Below are 16,659 nucleotides of genomic sequence, written 5' to 3'. Positions count from 1 at the left end.
GATTTGGTCGGTCGAATGGTCGCCAAAGCGATTCAGATGATAGAAATTAATCAGATGATATTAATCAATGTTCATCGACTGTAATTAATTCTACGTGTTTTATGAATCCTATTTTTAGATCATGAAATTGGATCCGTCTTTAATTCCTATTAATGTCTATTCAATTTTTATCCTTTCTTCGAAAAGTACGAACTGGACCAGTAAAATGATAGAACGAATTATTAAATACTTTTTTTTTATTTTTCACACGGAGATTAATTAGAAAAAAAGGTTTAAGCATGTTTCTTCTTATATTTTTATTTTCTTAACCTTATCAGAAGCTAGATTTCAATAAACAAAAGTGTAGATAAATATTTAACGAATTTTATATTATTCAAAATTGTTCAAAAGTTTCCCATAATAATACTTAATCAATAAATACATTCACTCTTCACGTTTTACAACCGTACAATTTTCTTTTACGTACGATGGAACAGCAATCTTTTTTCGCCATCTAAAATATCCAAAAATAATAATAATAATAATAAATTTTAATACACATCGAAAACCATATCGTCATTTCATACCCGACCGCAGACTACCGACTCCTGGACAACCTTCCGAGAAATCGTCTCGCCGCACGACGAGATTACATCCTCTTCTCTTCCCTTCCTCCTTGTTACATCCCCTTACAAGTAGTCCCGTTTCCTTCATCACAAAGTGTGCACGCGCTCTCCCAACAACGCTCTCGCGGTGTCCAATATCGAGAGGGCGAAGCGAAACGATCCACGGCGGATGGACGTGGTTGTCGTCGTTATTAAGATTTCATGGCGCCTCGTCCGGTAATACCAGCGGTCGTCAGCCATAAGCAGAGGGCCCGCAACTTATATCATGGCTGTAATTCATCTCGCCGCCGATAAATAACTCTAATGACAGTTGAATGGCGCGAGGAAGGCGGGAATCACGGGGCCAACCAAGGTTGGGCTCAGGTTGCGGAGGATTCACCTTTTACACTACGCCGTGAAAACCTATCCAACGCTTAACTCTGGCGTCCTCATCCCGCGATTATTAACCACCGCGCTGGTTTAGAGAATTTGGTTATTCTGGAATAATAGTTATTCTAGAAATTTTAGAACAGATCCATGCTTCCATTGTGTAACGTGAAAATATCCTTACTCTTTTTCTTGCGGACAGGTTGTCGTAGTACGACGTTGTTCGAATGCTCGTATCTTATCTGGTTATTTATTTGTTGTAAATCAGGTGTGGTCATGGACACGATCTTTCATATGGTTTCTGGGCCAACGGTTGAATCGCATATTCTTCGCGTGAATAGTGATGATTTTATTAACGCATGCTTCCCAACAATTCCTCTTCTGGTCGCCTCTAATCTGTAGAATGTCTGTTATCTGAGAATTTGCGATATTTCATCTTAAATTAATTTGTTAATCGCGGGATCACTCGATTTGAGATTAAATTATCGATTCATTTTCGTTTGATGAGATTGTAAAAAAAAGAAAGATTTTTGGCTTATTTAAGCCGGAGAAAAACGAAAGTTATCTGTGCACGACATCGAGCTAAGTTATTAATGAAAAGCGCCTATACTTCTGACCTCGTCACGTCTGTTATCAATTACTGGTTTTACGTGTCGCAACAACGGGGCGGCACGTTATTCGACGTGATCATAAACTCACCCCTACGGCTGAAGGGGTAATATGTGTAACAATAGCAATAACGATAGTTCAATATTCCGAGCAATGAGTTTGAATTATTTCACATCGATACTGAATGGTGGCTCGACGCGATGATGAGGCTCTTCTTCTAAGAAGAGGTGGCTCTTCGAGCAAGAAGTGTTTCCTCCTATGGAAAAACGGGAGAAAGTTTTTAGAAAGAAAGTTTTTCTTTAGCGCGGATTCTAATTGAGAATCTTCTACGAATATTTTGTTGTCTTTGTAAAGTTGAAACTTCGTTTTATGAAAGCGGGTATTAAGGGCATTATGTAATTCGTAAGAATTAGATATCCGAGTTATTTTTCTGTTTCTTCCCTCCTCCCTTCTTTCTTTTATCGAGCTATCTCGAATAAACCTGAGAGGAAAAAATGGAAAAGAAAATATTTTTATATAAGCCTCGATAAAGATATATTAGAATTGTTTAATTATTAATGTACGAGGTATTTGAAGTATAATTTAAAGATTATTATATATTGACGTTTATTATTGTGGAAAAAAATTTATCTGCAAGCCTGGCAATAAAATTGAATATATTTAAAAGTTCTTTTCATAAATATAGCGAATTTATAAAAAAAAAAAAACGATAAGATTGATATACACACGAATAAAATATGTTAAAATCCAACAGTTTTTGCGTGCCAGAATAACGAGCCATCAAGAAAACCACTAAAATACCAGGAAGACAGCTGACCGAGCAGGCTTGCTGCGAGAAAGCGAATAATTATGAAAATAACAGGTCGAAGAATCGAAAATGAAGGCCATTACTGCGCGTAAGGTAAGTGAAGCATCTTGTAAACATTTTAATCTTATAATCTCAAATATAATCCTCAAACGATTTTCAATTTCGCTGTTCCCTGTTGTACGTGCAATGTAATATCTTCTTATATATAAATTCGAATTTCATTTCGTACGGAATACACCTATCATAAGACCGCAAACTCACAATTTTACAATCAAAAGAATCGACTCATCCTCGATTTAAACTCACTCGCTCACCAATCTCCCACTTTCAAACTCTACGCTATTCCTTTAACACCTCGCGTATATTTCTCCTAAATATATATCCACCGTGAATCTATCCCTGTCACGCGACCTACGTTTCCTCTCTTCGAGAACCCTCTAAATCTGAAATTCGACCTCGCAACCGGATAAGAAACGAGCCCTCAACCGCCATATTTTGATATCGTGTTTTGGTCGCACGATCCACTCGCGAATCACTCGATTTCCTTTTATTTCGACCGGCCACCCGTTTTCCGTTATCACGGAATGGAACAGGACTAACGAGGCCTCGTGCTCGTAACGTAACGTCGCGCACGACTGTAACATCGACTCGCCTTCCTGGAGGCACTAATTAATTGTGGTATCATCACGCGACTCGCGTTATTGTACGCAAATGCGTGTACGCGCGTGGAAACCAGCTCGAGGAGCTACGACATATCGTGCTTAACGAGGGTTGACCCGATCGTTCGCGGATTAGAAGCGAGTTCTTGTTGTCGAGTCTTTTTTTTTTTTTTCTTTCTTTCTTTTTTTGTTTTGTTTTTAAGGCAAACCGGAATTCCTGTAAATAAGTTTCTGTTTAACTTTCATCTCTGTTTACGAGATTACCGGGGGCAGCACCACGTGGCTGTGCACGTGTGCATCGTTTCTCAAAGCGTATTACTACACAACTAATTGAAAGCGGAATAAATGAATTGGAACGGTGCTGATTGTGCGTAATCGATATAATATATACGCGATGTCGTGCGTTTAAATAATTTAATATGCGAGATTTATAGAATTTTTATTTCCGATCTAACAATTTTGTGATTTTTAAGTAAAATACAGCTTGGAAAAATGGTGGTCATATTTGTAGAATATTTTTCTACGGGATAAAGCATACGACTTTTAATTATCATTTTTATCGATTCTTGTATTGTTCGTAGCTTGTCGATTACGTTTCTATATCTTTAATCTACGTGAAATAAATCGTGACTCGCACAACGTCCGATCGAATTCCAACTGACTCATTCTCTATCGCATTCTGTTATATTTATTGCATCATAAAATCGACGGACCCTTATCTTTCATAAATGTTATGCACATAAAAAAATTACATGAAATTTCCCCCAAAGAATCGTGTACGTACGTACGAACTACACGATACACATTCCACATTGTCTATCTATACCAAATTTACATAATATAAAAATCACCAATACACGAACATTACACCTATATATATAGAAAACTTATACAAGGAAAATCACCCATAGTGTGTAACGACGATAGTCACGATTCATTAAATGATAATACGCTTATCGGATTTAATCTGAATTTGTGGCAACGCTTCATAGATTTTATACACGATTTTCTATCTCCCTTGTTGATAAAGTTGAATTTTCTTTTTTCTTTTCTTCTTTCTTTCTTTTTTTTTTTTCACCACGACACGTTATAACGACACGATCGTCCAACTTTATCTTCGAACGCCGCGTTCATTCTCGCCTCGCGTAGGATTTTGCCGATAAAACTCGCGTGCCTATCGCGTAATTCCCGTAAAAATCACCGACACGGAAGTGACGGATCGTGATCCTGGTATCCTCCTCTCGCCTCGGTCCCAGATCGAGAGTAAATCCGATTGCGTAAATCGTGTGAGAGCCGTGTTTACTTTATTCCATCGGGTGTCTTTCCTCCACTTCCTCTTCCTCCTATTCGCTTGAAATTAACTTTCAGCTTTTTTTCCCGCGACAACCTTTGCTCGTTCGTCATGTTTTCGATACGATACGCTTGACGATACTTAAGGGAGGCCCCCTCCTCTCGATTCGAGACCCAGCAATTCGATAAACTTTCGCGGAAAGGAGGAAGAAGCCTCCTTCGTTGTTGCACTCGCGCAACATTGGTTGAGAGAGAGGCGTCTCGGAGAAACTTTCAGCAAAACCGATGGAAGCGACTGTTCCATTCCATTTTTTTTTTTTCAAACTTGGAACGATCCGATACTTTGCAGCTTCCTGGTTCAACGACGTGGTTTTTGGTTTTTGGAGAAGGATGATTTTTATTTTAACACTGTTCGTGTAAATTGTTCCATTCATCTTTTAGAGCTTGCAGTTAATATATATATTTTTTTTAATTGGTTGACGATGTTTTAATTATAAATTATTAAGATGGAAATTTTAATTATATCGAATTGCGTTTCTCGAATTTAATAATTGGAAGATATTCTTGGTATTCTCGTTTGGGATCTGAGATTCTAGGAATCCTTCGCATTCCCGCCGATAATCTTTAACGTCTGAAACTTCTTTTAGGATTTTCTTCGTATCGATTTTGCACGATTCCAATAAGTCTGAATCATAAGTTTAACGCAAGACTTCACGGATCTATGATTCACACTTCGGTGGAAATCTAAAGTTATATCCTTATAATATTCCGTGAATTGTGAATCGTCTCTATTCATTGCTCGTATAATATTATCTAAACTATCTATTTACGCGAAAACGTGAAAAGTTTGATTAATATTCTACGCACGAAACAATTGGAAATTTCTTCAATTATATTGGAAAAAAAGAAAAAGTTCTTTTCATTCCCGATTAAAAAAAATTACCTCCGATCGTATTGATCGAGCGGCGAAATCACGGGTGTGAAAACCGGTAACGCAAACCAGAGGGCAAGTAAAGTCGTAGGACACGATGGAGACCGTGATAAGGAAGTGGAGGGAATCGAGGGTTGGGGAAGAAAGAGGTTCTTCCCCGAGATAGATCGTGGAAGTCGGTCTTCGGCCTTATTACATCGTAAATTCCCTCTTAGTGATGGATAACATTAACCCATCGCCGACGACAAATTACTTAAACCCGGCCGAGATAGGGCCCAACCTCTGGAAACCTCTCGCCTCCTCTTTCGACGTGGACCAGTAAAACTCGAATCGATCCTCCCACACGAGGGACGATGGGCTTCCGAAAGTCTGTCTCGTTTGAGAGGAAGTTTAAGAGGAAATTCTTCTCGTGTGGAATAGCACCGACACTTTGTCTTCTTAACCGAGAGAGGAGGGTCTATTAATCAAGGTGTGTGTGTATATACGCAACGTTTAAGACGCGAGACATTTTTTGTTGAAAGTTGTAGAATACCCTTGAGCGGGTACGAGCTCGGGTAAACGGAAGATGAATCGGTTTTAAGGATTTCTTCCGGGAAATTTCGTGTTGGATGTCTTCCGATCGTTCTACTACGAATCTTGATAATTTCTTTTCGTTTCGCTTTTCATCTATTTATTTTGAATTTATGAAAATATTTTTCTTGCGTGTTTCTACGTATGAATTCAAAGTTTTTGCGTTTTTGTGGATGTTTTAGTGACGAAGAATTGTTGAAGTATGAAGTTGAATTGAGGAAGTGTTGAAAACATTCAATTTATCTCGTCTTTTATCTCGTCACTTTGTCAAATTATTTTTACTTGGATATTTTTCTCAGAAAAATAGTTTCCTCCTCTTGATACCGTACGTATCTATTCACTTTCTCATATAAAGTTAATATCATCATATAAATATAGCTCTTCTTCAATTCGCAATATTCAATTTTCATAATGAAAACTCTAAATTTATTAAAATAATCATTATCAAAATTTGTACTGTAACAAATTTATACGATTGAATACAATTTTCCTTCTCTTTTTTTCATCTCTAGATCGTAGAACGTCAATAACTTAGATTCTTCTCTAACTCTGTCACTGAAAACTAATGAATCGGAGACGAGCACGCGATTAACGGTTAATACTGGCAGTATTAATAATCTGTTGAATTACCATCTTCTTGGTAATTATAGCAAAGCTATTTTGATAAAATTTACAAGATTCTCACCTTAAGATACGGTCCATGGACGCACGGGAATCTTACAAATTATCATTGGCCGTTCTCGTGACATTGCGTAAATTTGTTCCGTACGATTCTAGTATAAATTCTGCGCGTCGTCTTTTTTCGTTTCAAATTTCTAAAAAGCAAATGTCGCTCTGACGATACACGTGATACGTTTCACGAGAATGATGTTAGTTTGCGTATCTACGCGATACAGCTGGTGGAAAGAACATCGCGACTGGATTATTTGTTGACGGTATATAAACCGGAACCTTACCAATTTTACGACGACAGTGGAAATTTTCAAGCGTATTCTGAAGTGAGGTATTTTCCTCTTGGACTTAACAGGCATTGAATTGAATTGAATAACGTTGAAAATTTTGAATATTAACAAAAACATTGAATATAACAGTGAATTTACATTACAATCAAGTTGAATCAGTTGCAATTTATACTTGAATTATAGATGCTAAATTTTATATACGTCAGAAACCAAAGACTGAAAAAAGCTTTAAATAAAGCGTGGACGATTAAAATAGTTAATTTTTCACCGATCAATTTTAAAAATAATTGGACCAATGATATATTCTTAGATGTATCGTTTTTTTTAAATTGCACGAAATCGATAAAATATAAAAATTATTCGATAGATAAGATTCATAAAAAAAAAAGAAAGAAAGAAAGGAAAAAATTTGACGATGGATATAAATATCCTAATTAATAATATCGCGATACGAAGATGATGTCCTTTTAATTTGTATCTATCGACGATTGGCGGGGATGAAAAAAGGAGGGGACTGATATCTTGACACGTAATCGCGATGATTTATCATCGCTGAATCTTTAAAGGGCCAGTTTAACGATGCTGACCGGCTCATTAGAGCGTATTTTTTTACGATTCGAGTCGTAGATAAAATACACGTGGTTGCAACGGAGTGTTGTACGTGCATACGTACACCCGAAACTGAAACACATGTTGCTTGATCCTCGTTAAATCGCGTGACGCATGGAAATTTTTCGTATTAATCTTTCGAGAATTTCATTACTGCCATGAAAAGGCATTTAACCGTACAGTTATGACGATGTGACAAGCCACGACGATCTTTGCAAGCTACTGTGTTGTGTGCTCACCGTGCCATGTATTTCCGAACGGGAAACAAATTTGTATGTTTGCCTTTGTACTAATTTCTATTGTACGAATAATAATAACTCGAGCAATTTTCTTTCGTTAACCAGGTTGTTATTAAGTGAACGACGTGTACGGGTAGTTACGTTTTATTATTCTGGAGCATCCAGAAATTATTTAAAATGGTGTGTCAGTTAAACAAATTGGGGGATTTTTCGTTTAATTTGTTTAAATTGTAAGAAAATTTATTTTCGAAATGGAGATTAAAGAGTTGTGAGAAAAAAAAAGCAAAATGTTAAACGTAATAACGTTAATAATGATAATTTTGCTTGACATGCTTGACGTCAAATCGAATCAAACTCGTATGAGATTATAAATTTGAAATCTAATCGGTTAACCGGTGATTATCGTGCAGTAATATTTTTGATATATTAATGATTTGGATACATTTCTTGTACGTTCAAATACCTTGAATTTCATTATCAATGATCTCTGATTTAATTACAAATCGATGGATACTTTGTGCTTGCTCCGATAATCATAGATATAATATTATTGTTGTAATCCGGATTTAACACGATCGATAATAACCGTGACTCGCCTAATCCGTGAATTATCGACATCTTGCGTCAAAAGTGTATTTATCATATGGTTATTTCGAACGAAGTAAGAGTTATTTGCATACAAATGCAATGGACGGTAGTTGTTTTGATAATATTAATAAGATAAAATTTGATAATAATCGATAAGGCGAAATTATCGAAATATCATTAAAATATATATATTTTTTTTAATTTTTAAAATTTCAATTTAAAAGCGTCTTCGTTTAAAAATCTTTTTTTTTTTGTTTATAATTTTTTTAACAAAACAGAGAAATACCATCTTTCACGCTTCGTCTTCGTTACTTTCGTCACGTTGAATTTCAAACTTGATATTTGTCAGACGTATCAAATAATAAACAGAACCGAACGGAAGAAAAGTCCCATTATTCTTTCGCCATTATAATTACAGTTTACAGATATAATGTTAATGGAAAACAGAGTTAAAATCGAATCCTCCCTTCCAAATGTTATCCGAATAAAGTTTTGCATAATAAAGAATATAACGACCGTCCTTGCATTTCTGCAAAATAAATCCAATTCATAAATGTTACAATGAGAAAATTCGGCGCAACACTTCCGCGCTTAATTTTTTTGTTCAACGTGTGCTCGTGTAAAATGCATTTGACAACAGACATTCGCATTTTATAGGAATACAATTGACGAAACATTTAATATCACAAACTGACTGCGCGTATCATCATAGATTAACGTTATATGCTCGAAAATAATGAACATTGATCTTGTTTGCGAATTTTTCCCCTTTAAACACAATGAACGATATCAGAATCAATGCGGATGAGAAGTAAAAAAAAAAAAAATTGTCGATGTACGATTGATATTTCTTTTTATTTATTTCTGTCAATATTAATTCGTTGATATCGATCCAGGTTTTGTTAAAATTTTCCAAAACAGCTGTAAAAATAATTTTAATAACATCCTCAGCCTTTAGCTGTTATACATCAAATTATTCGCAAACGTTGAACGAACTCTTCTCAAAATAATATTGTCAGTATATCAGCGAACTTATACATAACAAATAAATAGTCTTTAAAACTTGAATTTCCTTCCTGCATCCTCGAAACGATAAAACTTTCCCTTACCATCTGCTATCTTTAAAACGCGGGAAACTTTGGCGAGATTTATACTTGAAATATTATTCTTCGCATAAGTTTACTTCATAATGGTTGAAGGGATTATTAAAAGCGGTTTACGAGAACTTTTCCATTTTTCCACAGATTACCCCGATCCTTGTTTCAATTAGCCCGCGATATAAAAATTTTCGTACACTGAGCGGTCTGTATCGCGCGACCAGCTTTAATTACCCGTAATAAAGATTTTTCAAACGGACGTGCCACCGTGGAGAAACATAAACATCGCAACATTTCCTCGAATATTTTACAACGGTTTCATCGTGAAACAGTTTACTTTTTTACGATACACCTCTTCTGCGAATGCAAATAATCCGACCCACGCGTTTAACGCGACGCGCGTGATGCTTCGGGCTAATAACTCGCGATAATAACTCGCCGCTGAAAACGCGACACGTACTGCGACCAGCCTTTTTAATACGATGCACGTGATCGGGCAGCACGTTTCTCGAAATCAATTTTTTCAATTCCAATTTTTCCCGTTTTATTCGATGATCGTTTCGAATCCGTATGGATTTTTAATCATATTCCTCGTGAAACGCTCGTTTTCATCCAGATATTGGATCGCGAAACGAACAATTCCGTTTCCTCTTCGTCCAGCGCATCGTTCCCGTCAATGTTGTCGCAAGAGGTTCATCGTCGCCGTTTCCTATCGTTTCAATACATATCTATAGCTGGAAGTACGCAACTAAGGGACGTTTGTTCCAGAAAACGAGATTCCTAACACAACGTCAGATGTCGCCTCGCGGTGAACGTTAATTATACTCGCGCGCCATACAGATGTCGTTGGTGTTCGACTCGAGGCTATTCCCACGAATGCAATAGAGGGAGGGATTTCTGCGTGTGAAAAGACGTTCCGTCCTTTGGAACGAGGACACTGATAGGAACGAAAAGGAAGAAGAAGAAGAAAAAGAAGAGGAGGAGGAGGAGGAGGAACGCGGAGTTGGAAGCTCTCGATCTCGTTAGGAGTGAGCGTTCGAACGCGACCGTTCATTTGCTACGGCAGATCGGCCCTGATAAGTGTGGTGGGCCAGCCGCAGCGTCATATCTCGCGAAACTTCGATAACGATCTTTTCCTGCAGCCATGCACTTCGATACAATGCAAACTTAATTAAATAGAACGCCGTTCTCTCTCTCTCTCTCGAGCAACTCTTCTCTCCGCCTCCACGCGGAATCTCCTCTAACAAAAAGCGAATGGATTTCGCACGGGGAGGAGCACAATACTGGGTGGCGCGAGAAGATAGCGCCTAGAATCGGGTGGAATCGCGTTCCGTTTCAGAAACTGGCGAGCAACGAGGACACTTGTTTGAAATTGGAAACGGCAAGGCAATTTATATAAGCTTCTCGACGCCATCTTCTTCTTCTTCTTTTTTTTCTTCCTCAACAAATGATACGCTGTGTTATAACGACTCTATGAATCGTATTGCGACGAAATTTCTTTTAGCGATTTATACAAAAGTTACGTGCATAAAATTCGATCCAAAAATTTCTCGTAACTAGAGAGAGAGGCAAACATAACGGATAGAAACATACGTGTTTTGGAGGAAGTGTTTGGAATTTCGATGAAACAACAACGTGACAATTGATCGTGGACGAAATGGCAGGGAGCAGAGGGCGCAAGAAAGACCGACTGGGAGAGAACATCTTGGCACAGCCTCGGAGGCATGTCGCACTCGATTCATACGCGGTTCACAGAGCCTGTTAATTACCGGTGACCAAGCGGCGTCGAGTGGCTAACCGTTATGCTCGCTCCTCCCTGAATTGCGAGTTCGATGCAAATCACTCGCTGCCCCGTCGTCTTGCCGGCACGAATTCAGCACAATTCCGCGGCGAGGGGAACGTCTGATGCGTCTGTTCACTGCAGTCGCTGCACCTGCCATCGGTGGTTGCTGCCACCGTTGATGAATCGATGCGAGAGAAGATTGTAAATCAAATCTCTCTCTCTCTTCCTGAAGATTAAGGCAATAAATGACGTCGAGATTTTGTATTCGCGGTAGTTCACCAGAAATTTCGAAAGTTGGATAGTTTAGAGAGATGGTGGTTTAAATATTCTTTTCTATAAATAATATATATTTTTTGATCTTTATTTATATCGATGGATTGATCGTTAATTATTTGTAATATCTAGTTTAATACAATGGTAAATATGCGGCTCTGATTCGAAACTTCGAGTTCGAACCGAAACTGAAACTCTTGGTCCTTTGATTGTTTCATGGATCCGACCCGCATGGATGCGACGTTCAAACTATCATATTGGTGTTGGTGGGTGGAGAGTTGTAACTGATAGGATATTATTGTTTGTGTTTGGGCAGGGTTGCAAATATAATACACAGTCTCGAAATAGGAATATTCGAACGAGTTAAATATTCGATTAGAAGGGAACGATTTTAAAAGATATTAGGGGATAAATTCATCGATTAAAACCGTATATTAATTTGCATGCAATTTTAAATCGTATATTCCTCTCTGTGTATATAATTTCGCATCAATCAGACCGCTTATTTTTTCTTTTTTTTTTCCCCCTTCTTTCTTTCTTTCTTTTCTATTTATACAATCTTCCGCGTGTTTCTTTTTCGTATGCATAATTTAGCCTGATGACTTGCTGATCTTTGCAATCGATAGGATAGCCCCCAAGATACACGTATAAGTAAACAAATGTAAATTTGAAAGGGTTCTCCGATGTCCAAGAAACCTCCCCTCATAATACTGAAACATCTCGGGTTACCAGTTTGAAGAGGGATTATGGAGGATCAGAATCTAACCTTCTGCTATAAACCGTAAGATACCCTGCTCCTGTGCAATTAAATCCGCGGATCGATACTCGGCCCCGGAAAATAATTTCTCACCGGTAAAACGATCTGATTCGGTGACTGGTTCGACGTTTCTGACGAGGGTGTGTACAAACTTCAGCTTTAAATTTTAATGCGTGGAACCTTGAACGAACATTTAAGGATTTAACATTGGTAAATTTTTCTATATCTTCATTCTTTTCGAAATAAAAAGAAATAGAAAAATCGAGTATAGAATTTTCATTCTGATTGAAAATTTTTCATTCATTCATCAATGTTATCCAACAATTCCATCTTCTAATTAATTCTCGAGTATTTTTAAATCTTTCAAATTCATCCAACGATTGTTCTTCCTTCCAACATCGTAGAAAATGGCTGATCCGATACCTGTTTTTCGATTGCGTTTCACGGATGGTTGTTATTGGTCCACGTGGAATAGATCCACGGATTACCGAGTCAAAATTATAATGGAACAGGTGGCGGCCGGTTCACCTTGAACACCCGTATCCCAACTATTCGTTTCGGCCAAAAATCGACGAAAAAAAACTTAGCTTCGACTTCACTTCATACGCAATCTTCTTTCAAGCGGGTATGATTTTCGATGTTACGGTTTCCACGCAGCTGCAATCTTCCGCCCATTTTCGCCAATGATAGATATTTACGAAAAACACGTAATAACTCTCACGTACACGCACTCGTTGATGGATCATCCATCCAACGAGTTGTTATACGGTAGAACGTGAGAAAGAATTAAATATAACGTAGAAATATTCCGATCCTTTATTCTGAGCTTGCTTCGAATGTTTTCAATAATATTTTTCGTGTAACAAAAGATCGACGAAGATAAAACGATAAAAATAAATGCATCAAAATTAAAGAAATTAAAGAAAATGATTACAAAGGCATGAAAAAGAAGAATATATATAAAACAAAGAGAAACGTACTTTCACCAAGGAAGAAGAGAAGCCCAAAATTATTCCAAAGACTTTTTCTATCCTTGTCAATAATTCCATCATCAATTTTTTTCTTTTTCTGTTGCTCATTAGACAATCTCTAGATATGAAAATCTTCTTTTATGGTCGAGCATTATTTCATCTTCTCTGATTCGTCTTGTTCGATATTCGAGAATAGTCGTTCTAGCGGCTAGGGATCGTGTCAGCGATCATCGAGATACGAGTAGGCTTAAGGGTAATTAAAAAATGTGCAGCGGGCAAAATAGCAGTGGGGTAGAAATAACATCGCGTGGTTCTTCGAATTTCATCAAGGAGGAGCTGGGATATACCTTCACGCGAGGTTTCGAAGATAATCGTCTTACTCTTCGAGGGGAACGTGTCCTCAAGATAAGAGGATCTTCTTGCATGCAGTTGGATTAGGTGGCTCCAGAAGCGGCAAATCTCGGCATTATGGAAACCCAAGATGCTATAATTTCCATTGGCCGTTCCTCCTCTCTAAATCATATTCCATAAACGCGATAACTAGCCGATCGTCAAACGAGAAAGGCTTTTTAACAATTTGGATAATAATGTTTTTTTTTTAAACGTTAAATTTCGGATTTAATAAAAAAGAACTTTTAATTATATTTAAAAAATTCGTCTCAATCGCTTTTTCTTCTTACGTTGACGTGATAAAATATAGAATTTAATTTTGAGAGATAAATCATCGAAAGATTGTATTAAAATTTTAATGCTTAACCAGAGGAGAATTAAAAATAACGATGATTTAATAAATTCATTATATTTATTATATATATTTAGGAAAATTTCAAGATGATTGGAATAAAAATTAAAAAAAAGAAAAAGATATCTTCTAAGAAGAAAAAAAATCTGACAAAAATATTTACCACCTAAGAGATAATCTCTTTCGATACGTAACGTATTGGCGATCACGTTGCATCAACCTCGTAAAAATCAAGATAAAATTCCTGATACCTTTAACGCGAAAATATCGGGCGGAAAACATGGACATAAAATTTGTTTCGTGTCATCCGAGGCCCGTTAAGAAGACAAAATTGCGAGAATCTGACGAGCGGGCAACACGTTTCCAATTTCTCGACACCCCGATTTCCCGCACTTTAGGATCGTTAACCAGGCCAAATTAGTCCAATATAAATTCCGGAAAATGAATATAATCGATCGAACGAGGGTATATATTTGGACGAGAGGCAAATTTATATATATATATATATATCGATCATTATTTTCGATCTCCTTCTTCCGCATAAATTACCCTCCCCCCTTTCCCTCTCCCTCTCTGCATAAATCGACCGATCACGCGTCTCCCTCCCCTCCCCCAACGAACAACAACAACAACAACAACGGTTACACGGAATTAATTTCTCTTCTCGTTCGGGAGAAGAAAATACACTCTCTGATGAAGTAATAACGAAAGTAGGACGGGCCCGTTGTTGTGATACGAGGACCACGATGGGCCACGGTTCCCATGCAAATCGGTTACCAACTTGCCAACTTTCGCGTGCTAATAGTTGTACACTTTGCCACCTACTAATTATGGAAATTTCGTCGCGCACATGTGCGTACGTACCTCCTCCTCGTCTCGTTTCTTTTCGAACGATCCATTCGAAGGTTCGGAATTACAGGTTATTACACGCGTCTTTTACAACGCGTCCCTACAAACCTTTTTTCCCTCTCGTCTTCGCCCACTCGGGGACGACTTTTGCTCGCTTCGTATATCGCACGAGTCGCGATTATTGCAGGGAGAGGAAGAGGAAAGGGTAGATTTCGATAAGAAAAATTGCTGATAATAATTGTCAATGCCTTTTTGAGCCTCCTTTATGTAGGCAATAACTCGAGAGATAGAGCTTAGAAGATATGTGTTTCGTTTTCGATAATTGCGTATTTGAAGTGAACAATTTTTGCACGAATCTGAATGAGTTGTGTCATCTTTCGCGATAATAGATTATTTAAACAATGCAATGTACACTTTACTTCTTAAGAAATTAAGAATTTTTGCAGAAAGTGAAGAAAACAGGGATTTGGGGAAGGATTTCTTTTCTTTATACTCGAGGATCGGTCGAAAATGGCGGCGATCACTCGAAGGAGGACTGTTTCCACAGTCGATCGAGGATACAACGACGCGTTACAACATCGTGGAAGTAAGCACGAGGAAAAGATCGTATAATATTACCGTAAAACACCCGTTACCTGTTCGCCACCAGCTTCCACGTCCCTTAAATCATGAAGGCACCACACGATACAAACACAATCGTGTCGCTGCATTATCGCTGCTACTATTTGTATCCGTTTAGACGAGAAAATTGCTTCGATTACCAGGATTCGACTCACGATTCGGCCTGGCCCCGGTGACGGAGGACGTTTTATCGGTAATAATGCCTCCCGGTTTTATAGTGACACGCTGTTTTATACTTTTCGTGACTCGTAAATTTCAGCAACGGCTTTATCGTTTAATATCGCTTCGTGAATCTTATGGGAGAGGGAGAAAGAGAGAGAGAGAGACGCGAACCATCCTGTCCTCTCGGCTGTTCAGGTAATTTATCAACCGAGGAGAGGTTAAACAGTTCGAAGCAGTTCGAGGATTTCGTGTATCGAGCGCGGACAAATCGGGGAAGGAGACAGTGAAGAAGAGATTTTAAGTGTCGAGCTACCGTTTCCTTAGATGATTCATTTAGATTGATTTAGAAAAATCTTTCATCGTATTTTCTTTCTAAAAATTGGCACTTTCTGAAAAAGAATCTTAATAAATTCTTAATCAATTACAATAAAGCTTCGTTTCAAAATACATATTCGAAATCGATTCATGTATACATCAATGAAATCAGTCTACCTCTCCTATCCCCTCCAACAAAGACTGCAATGAATGAAAGCGCGAAAGCAGAGTTTCCAAGTTGGTCCAAGCTCGGCCTGATAACTAGAAATATAGCAAATGGAGAGGATTGGCGTATCAAAGAGAGAGAGAGAGAGAGGGAGATTCCTATAGGCGGGAAGAATAAAGGAGATAGGACTGTGGGGTTGCTCCTCCGTGGGTGGAAAAATGCGGAGCCCGTGCAATTACAGCGTCTTTGCCCGGGCTGAAGATCGTACGGGTTATCAGCCACGTGTGTGGCAATAGCCGAAGGCCCCTATCGGCCGTGTCCTACGCTATATTTCTTTTGTGCCGGCAATCTATGGAAACGAGGGGATCACAATGGGTGCTTGAAAGTAATTCTAATAGGGCCCGCGATAGGCCGGGACCGTTTCAAGGCTTAATCTACGGCTGCGGAAACTTAGTCACGCGTACTTACGTAGCAACACCGGCCACTTATGTAAAGCCGCGATGCAACGTAGAATTATTTCGTAGATGTGTGAGTTGCCAAGTTGCGTGTGATTTAATTCGATTGATTTGTTCGTTGGAAACATTGTGATTAGCGTAGGTTAGAGTAATGTTGTTTCCTTCTCGCGATGAAAGTTGAAATTTCTTTTATTAAATGATAATTCGTTCGATTCGTGAAAGTTTATTATTG

The 16,659-nt window shown here is 38.0% G+C and overlaps 1 long non-coding RNA gene across 1 annotated transcript; it reads right to left on the bottom strand.

Annotated features, from left to right (window-relative positions):
- Nucleotides 1-314: 314 nt before the first annotated feature.
- On the bottom strand, nucleotides 315-2,134 carry LOC102653737. Its single transcript, XR_411141.2, has 3 exons — nucleotides 1,156-2,134; nucleotides 567-1,082; nucleotides 315-493 (listed from the first exon to the last, which is right to left on the bottom strand). It is a non-coding gene; the product is annotated as an uncharacterized LOC102653737 (long non-coding RNA).
- Between the last annotated feature and the right edge of the window lie 14,525 nt (nucleotides 2,135-16,659).

The sequence above is a fragment of the Apis mellifera genome, linkage group LG6, assembly GCF_003254395.2.
Source record: "Apis mellifera strain DH4 linkage group LG6, Amel_HAv3.1, whole genome shotgun sequence".
In the NCBI taxonomy this organism is placed as follows: Eukaryota; Metazoa; Arthropoda; class Insecta; order Hymenoptera; family Apidae; genus Apis; species Apis mellifera.
The sequence above is the reverse complement of the archived record's forward strand: the minus strand, read 5'-3'. Positions and strand labels throughout refer to the sequence as shown.